This window comes from Silene latifolia, chromosome 9 (assembly GCF_048544455.1).
Source record: "Silene latifolia isolate original U9 population chromosome 9, ASM4854445v1, whole genome shotgun sequence".
In the NCBI taxonomy this organism is placed as follows: domain Eukaryota; kingdom Viridiplantae; phylum Streptophyta; class Magnoliopsida; order Caryophyllales; family Caryophyllaceae; genus Silene; species Silene latifolia.
Window position 1 is genome coordinate 151,163,956 of NC_133534.1, and position 8,011 is coordinate 151,171,966.

The 8,011-nt window shown below is 45.3% G+C and overlaps 1 non-coding gene across 1 annotated transcript; it reads right to left on the bottom strand.

Moving 5' to 3' along the window:
* Positions 1–219: 219 nt before the first annotated feature.
* On the bottom strand, positions 220–326 carry LOC141603941 (small nucleolar RNA R71). The gene has a single exon (XR_012525775.1). It is a non-coding gene; the product is annotated as a small nucleolar RNA R71 (small nucleolar RNA).
* Between the last annotated feature and the right edge of the window lie 7,685 nt (positions 327–8,011).

Genomic DNA, 8,011 nt, shown 5'->3' on the forward strand with positions numbered 1-8,011 from the left:
GCTAAGCACATGGAGACCTTTATCGATTATTGCTGCTCCATACCCCCATCAACTGGCGTGACCCCAGATCAGATAAAAGAAACCATTTTCATTTTCTCACTCCGCGATGCTGCAAGGAAGTGGTATAGGGATCTGGACCGAGCTGCTCATGGGATAACTAACTGGAATTCACTGGCTTTGGCATTTTAAAAAAAGTACTTCTCTGCCTCGAAGACTAATGCCATTAGAGCTCAGATCACGAGCTTTAAACAGGGGCATGACGAGAACTTCCATGAGGCATGGGTCCGTTTCAAGAAGTTGGTGCGAACCATTCCGCACCATGGTTTCGAAAAGTGGAGTCTATGCAATCAGTTCTATAATGGGCTGTATGACGATCAGAGGGCTATTTTGGATGCTGCAGCTAGTGGCCGATTTGCTGAGAATATGGGAGAGACTAAGGGGTAGAAGATCATTGATGACTTAGCCACCATAAAGCTGAGTATGGGAATTCCAGAGGGAATCAAAGGAGGAGTGCTGAATCTCCTTCTGTAGCTGCACTTGAAGCTCTCACTGCAAGATTTGATAAATATGAGTTGGGAGGAGCTTCAAAAGGAGGGATGTATCAGGTAAATGCTGTTTCAGACGGTCCTTTCGTCTGTAGAAGATGTGGAGCTGAGGGACATGTTTCAGAGAATTGTCCTAGTCCTTTTGAGTCTTGTGCTGCCTTTCAACATTACAGGCGGAACAACACTTATTACGAGCCGAACGTCCATCCCAATTTGAGGTGGAGTAGTCAAAACGTGCTCAATCCTACTGCTCCTCCGAACCAGCAGTAGCCGTATATTCCTCCACATGAGAATCAACAAGGCTTTCAGAAGCCTCCGTCTTTCAATCCTCCTAACCATGGTGCATCATCATCCGGCGCAGTGAGTGAAATTGGTGAGCTTAAGTCCATGATGCAAGCCCTTACAAAGCAGTTTCAGCTGAGTGATCAACAAAGAAACTCAAGCGATCAACAGAAGGACACGTCCATAAAGGCACTTGAGACTCAAGTTGCCCAACTAGCCGCGAATCAATCCTCGAGAAAGCAGGGCCATTTACCGACTCAAAACGAGAAGAATCTATATGAGACGGTAAATCTGATAGAATTGAGAAGCGGTCTTTCTTATGAGGGACCGAAAGTGTTGAAATCAGACCCGAGGAAGGCTAAAACTGATGGTGAATAGTGTTCTGACGAAGAAAATAAGTGTTGGGGCATATTCTGCACCCGCTGACCAGTCAACATATTGAGCAAGGTCAAAGATATCCACAGCAAGTCAACGGCTTAGACAGCCTAACCGACGCCACCTGTCGGCCTGTCTCTTGTGCCTCGGCGGGGGCAACTAGCCAGCCGAGGCACACATCCGCGAACTCATATCCAAGACCCCTCGGCGGTGAGTCAACAGGGCCCGCCGGCCTGCCATGGGTCCCTCGGCCGAGGGGTAGATCAATCTTTCCACCTGCTAGCCACTTGGCCACTTGGCCACTACGTGACAAAAGGTGAAAGTCTATAAATACTCCTCAACTCTCATTGAGGAGGAGATCCAGAATTTAACCTAAGAATCACTATTCATCTGGTAATATCTTCCTTATCTCTCTACAATATATACTTGACCAAGTAACAACAACTTCTCTCTAAGTTTACTGACTTGAGCGTCGGAGTGAGTTCGCTCGGTCCAAAGCCGAGCCCTCAGTTTGTTCATCGTTTCAGAAGACCGCAAGGAGGATTCAATTAAAGACGTCATTCTACAAGCACGGGTGGTAACGTATAACTGCTCTGGAATTACACCCGGAACAATAAGGTCACGGCAAAGCAAGTGCTCGATCGACTGATTACAGGTGGTCGATCGAGCAGAACTGAAGGCGAAAGTGCTCGATCGAGTGGTTTTTCCACTCGATCGAGTGAAGCAGAAAGTGGAATTGGTCGATCGAGTGGGAATTTTACTCGATCGACTGATTCTGAAGGAAAAACTGCTCGATCGAGGGCTTCATCTTCATTTCAGCTCAAGTCCGCCACCGAATGTCTCGTAATGCGTGCCATGACGCTTCCAAATGCAGTATCTCACTCTGGAACAATCTCGTCTCCTCTAAATGCATGCAAAAAGGACAAAAAAGGGTATGATTCCACTACTTTCGCGTTCATTTCTACAAAATGGACAAAACGAACCAAAGTAGCCAATTCGGGGCAAAATACCATAAAAACAGTATGAAAATGCATAGAAATACGTGCTGAAATAGGCTAAAAAGACTATACATTAGGCACGTATCAAATCTCCCCAAACCGAACCTTTACTCGTCCTCGAGTAAACTCAAAACTAAACTAATGGAACGGAAATGATAACTCAGAGCTAACTTAACTTGTCTACTTGAACCAATTTAATGCAAAAAAACTAACAGATTAAAGCTAAGCTACAATCAATATGCAAACGAGTTATAAGTCAGTTTCGAAATATCGTGACCTATCGACCTTACAAGACCAACAAAATCGGACTCTCTTGTGGTCACTCTTCTCTCATGAAGCAAAGGGTGAATGTTATATGTAAAAGAGAAGAGAAGAGACAGTCACTCACCTAACTGTGACCTACATAGCATGCATGCAACAAAAATGAAAGACAATTCAAGTACTAATGCACACACTCCAACCAATAATGTCCGTCACAGCCGAGGGCTTACAAATAGTTTGGGAATAGTGAGGTTCAGGTGAGAAAAGGCAAAACATGTTATGGAAATGTGGAGGTAAAAGCGTCAAGCTAGTTCCTAACAGGACCATAATGGAACCATCCAAGTCTCAACTGACTTAAAAATAGAATACAAGTGCCCTTCATTTGGCACACAACTCACTAAACTCAAACACACTCTCCTCAAAAATATGGAATAAAGCGGAGGAGTCAGACGGTCACAAACTTCCCCTTTTAAACACCGTCTGAAATAGCTAACTGAAACAACAATTTTTTTTTCTTTCTTTTCCTCCTCCCATAATACTTACACCAACTCCGAAACAAGAGATACGGACCAAAAAGCAATGGAAAAACACACCACAAAAGAACATTCTAACTAGCTTGACTAGGCAGGCTTAGTTTGGGATGTAGCTAATGGGTCAAAAAGGCAAATTTGGCTAATGTGGAGCTAGATGGGTGAAAAATATAAGGGAAAGGGAAATTTGCAAGCACCTCCCTGCATGTGACACCAACCACTAACCCGAGTATGTGCATTTGACGAGAAATTGAATGTCATAAATGTGCAAAAAAGATGAACATGCTATGCAAGGAGTACTACTCTCAATTCCTAATGAATTGGTCATGAATGTCACCAGTTATAAGGCTCTAAAACTAAGAATTTTTAAGTAGTTTGCCAATTTATCAGGTCAAGTCTAAACAGTCAGCTATATTTGAACAAAAACTCGTAGACTATGCGTATGACAAAGCTAATAACTATCAATAAAAGTGCAAGGCTCAAGCAAAATGACAAGTTATAGTGCAATTTCATCACGGAAATCGACCGTTCCGACTCAACCTATATGCAAAAATAAACGTGAGATTTTTGAATTTTTGAAATTTTCTAATAATTTTTTCTTTTTGATTTTGATGGAAAATAAAGAACAATGCAAGCTGAAAAGTAAACGTGAATGCAAAAACAGATGCAGATGCAGACTCAAAAGGATGCAATACCCTCCCCAAACCAAAACGGACAACGCCCTCGTTGTCCTCCAGCATACACCAGCAGATATATACAGGGGAACGGGAATATACAGCCAACAAAATAAAAAAAAAAAATAAAGGAGACAAAATAAAAGAGTAAGAGATGCATACAAAATACGAACTTCCCCAAACCAGCCAGAAAACTGGGGAAGTGAGTAGACCAGTAGCTACTCGTCGTCGTCGTCACTGCTCTCACGGCCAACCTCCGCCCTGTACTCCGGGTCTCTCTCCTCCTCTCTCCTCCTCTGCTCCTCAGCGTGAGCTCTCTCCACTGCCACCTCTGGGTCCTCCTCCTCCTCCTCGTCAGAAACCGGGTACCCCTCAGGTGGGTACCGGAAGAAGGAAGGGTGTGGCCAACCCTCCGGATCGGTGCAGTGTCGCCGCAAGTGGTACTCGTACGAGGGGGTGTAAGGCAAGAGCCATGTCCCTCTCCATACGAGCCTCGACGCTCTGTAATCTCACGCAACAAACCGAACGGCGCCCTCCTTGGTCCCGGGACCGCGGCGCCACAAAGGGAGGAGGTAGTCTAAAAGTAGCCGGTAAAAACCGACTCGATCCAGTGTCTGGTCAGTGAGATGTGGAGTAGGAGTGGTAGTAGTAGTGGGAGTAGGGGTCGGATCGGGAGTAGCCGTGGAAGGCTGGGTACTCCCGGAAGGTGTGGACCCCTCTCCAGTCTCAAGTTGCCGCTTCTTGGCGGCAGGTGCATCAGGAGTAGGTCTGGGTGGAAGGTGAAGGAGAGGTAGTGGTGGCAGACGGTGGCCCTTTTCAACAGTAGGCAAGGGCTCAAGACGGGGGAGAGTCTGACAGGGTAAGTCAACAGACAAGGAGCCGTCTATCTTCCAAGTCTGGTAGTCTGGGGAGAGCCAATGCTGAGAGAGCATGGCATCCAGACTCAGTAGCCTCTCTCCAGAGAGGTACTGCAAGTCACGAGGCCAAACGAGGAAAAAGGCGACGGGCAAGAATGGTGGCTATGCCACCGCAGGCAATGGTCCCCGCCTCCTTCTTCCCCTGGCTCAGAAGGTACTGGGCGGTCAAGTAGGCAATGTTGAGGGTGAAGGGACCCTCTCGCAATCGATGTTCGTGTAACCGCCCAGATGGAGAGCTCGTTCTTTGGTAATGTTGTTCGGCTCCTTTCGGCCGAAGATTGTGCTCCCCATCGCCTAAGGAAAACACGGACGGGGGGTAGGTGGACCGATGGAGCTTTCGCTCTGAAAAGTGGTATGGGCCGACACCGCCAAAGCGACGGTAGACCTTCCTCGGGGCAGCAGTCAAGCCCGTAGAGGAAAGGTCAAGTAACCTACCAAACTCCCCTAGTGTCATCGAAAAGGTCCGGTTAAACAACCGGAAGGACACTGAAAGGCTCTCGGGGTCAGTCTCGTGTGCCCCGGGGGAGAAGGTAAAAGAGCTGAGAAACTCAAGGCTCGGCTCTAAAAAGGTACGGCCTCTCATAGTGATGAGGCCAGGCATCCCCGTGGCCCGTAGTAAGTCACAAACCGAGTCGTAAATGCCGAGTCTCGTAAGCGTCGATTCCTCTAGAAATCGGGAAGGTACATGCACACACTTAAGCAGGTTATAAAATTTTGTACGGTGTAAAGCGTTGACGAATAATACCTGCGGATAATCTGGGTGAGGGTCGAGGGAGGTGTCCCTCGGACCGTAACAATGATGCAGTGGAAGCGAGTAGAAGCGGCACTGTTGAGAAGTGCTAGGAGCGGAAGTAGAGGTAACGGAGAGCCGGCGTAGCTCGAGATCGTCTCGACCCCGGCCTCGGAACTCAAGGCGAAGCTCGTGAAGCGACGGTGTGAGGAACTGTGGTCGCTGCTCAAGGCAACACGATCGGCTTTGTAGTCCGCCACAGTGTAAAAACAGGGGGTGGTGCAGAGGTGGTGGCTACTGTGGTCACCGCTGAAGAGGAACTAACAGCAGTGCTAGCTGTGGTGGTGACCGTAGAGAAAGAGGTAGCCTGAACTTGGCTAGCAGCTGAGCTAGCTGGAGTAAAAACCGTCCCTGCAACTGAAACTAGGAACACAGGGGCTGCAGTGGTCACTAAAGTGGAGACAGTGGCAACAGCAGGGGCCACTGTCTCACTCGAGGACGGGCTAGAAGTGGTACTAGTAGAAGGTAAAGTACTAGACTCCATCCTGTAATCAAAGCAAGGGGTATGATAAGAAAAACGACTGCTAACCGTGGCTAAAACAGCATGTAAAACCAGCATGTGGCAGCATATAAATCCCCTAAAAGTCGAAAAATTCGACTCTACAGCATAGAATTCCCAACAATCCTCAAACAAATTCGAATTACAGCATGTAATGGCGATAGGGGATGGGAGTGGCAGTTAACAACAGCATCAAGTGAGAACAACTGAGCTTAATTGAAGCAATGCAACATATAAACCGTCTGACAGTCGAAAATTTCGACTTAAACAACCCTAATCGCAGTTTCTGAGCAAAGGTTCAGTGAAAACATATCTAAGCATCGACGGGAGTGCGATTTGATTAACAATCAAAAGAAAAAATCGCAACAAAGATGCTAACTAGGCAAGTTACAAAGAAAAAATCAAGTGACAATCGAAAAATTCGATCATCACCGAACTCAATAATGAAATTTTGGAGAATTCAAATTAACATGTAACAAACAGCGAGGAATTGGGATTATGATCATCAAGCAAGCTAAACAAGGGCATAAACACAAATTAAGTCAAAAAAAAATCAACTAGCCATGGATATTCAAACCCTAAATTCGATTTTTACCTCATAAAATTCCAAATAATCGAAATCAAAATACAAAGAAGGTAAAAGAATCGCTTACTTGATGAGAATGATCCTACAATTGCAATTAATCTTCAAATAAACAAGCAACAGTAGCGATTTTTCAGTCGAAAAACCGCAAACCCGAAAACCCTTTTAAAACCGAGATAATCAACACAAATTAAGGGAAAAATAAGGGATTTTGAAGATTAATATGTAAACAATGAAATGTAGGAAATGGACTTGGTGATTTGGGCAAGAAAATGGGGATTTGGGGGAATTTGAATCGCAATTAGGGTTTGTTAGACGAAAATTTAGGGGAAAATGAAAGTTAGAACAAAACCATAGAGTATAAGGCGAAAAACTCCCTGTATACTGTTCATTTCACTCGATCGAGTGGTTTTAAACCACTCGATCGAGCACTTTTATGCTCCAGTTGCTCGATCGAGTAGAATTCTACTCGATCGAGAAGTTCCTCTTTTTGTTCCACTCGATCGACTTAAAAAGAGTGCTCGATCGACCAATTTTCACTCGATCGAGTACAAAAAGTACTCGATCGAGGAATTTTCTCGCGTAAGCTCTTGAATTTTCGTCTTTTCTTCCTTCGAATGCGTAAAAACTTCCCCAAACATGCATAAAAACACACGCAAAAATTTCCCAATATTCCAAATACGCATAAGAACAGTCTATAGTCTTATGTCTATGCTAAAAACTGTCTAAACTAATCGTCCTAATTAAAACCTAATAAAAGAAATTCAAAAGAAATTGAAAAATTATCTATTACAATGTGTTACGCGGGGCATTTCCCCGCTTAATTCCCAACAAATTTCAGCAGCCCCTCGGAGGGCTCCTGACTGGAGGACGTCATCTCAGCAACATTGACTGTCCTCCTCAACTTCCATGAGCATGAATTATCACTTGAAACGGTAGGAGGGGAGTAGTTCACATCCACGTAAGCGCGAACTTTCCTCGTCCTTGCTCCTTTATCACCAGCTTTAGCGTCATCATCTTCAATTTATTGATAATGATTACACCATGTCCTTTGACAGCTCCTTTATTGCTTTCATCTATACCTGCAGCAAGGAAAACAGACGAACTTTCCTCCTTTTTGCTCTCAGTCTGAGGCGGAAGGTTAACAATAGCAGCACAATTCTCCAAATTTTCATCCGGAGTGTCAATAATAGGATCAATAGAAGAGAGAGCATTGGAAGGCTGGGCTTGCATGGGAGCTCTCCTGAACTTGGACTGATGAAAAATCAGCTCCTCATCCCCTACCCGGAAAGTCAAAGTCTTCCCCCGACGTCTATAATAATCGCACGGCGCGAGACAAAAAAATGGTCTCCCTAAAATGATAGGGGTGTGTGCATCTTCGGGGATGTCTAAGACAACAAAATCAACGGGACTAAAGAACTTCCCGATCTGAACAGGTACGTCTTCTACTACACCTAGTGGTCGTGATAAACTACGGTCGGCCATCTGGACAGTCATGTTGGTGCAACTCAGCTTTGTCAAACCAAATCTCTTAGCTAGAGACAACGGTAAGACACT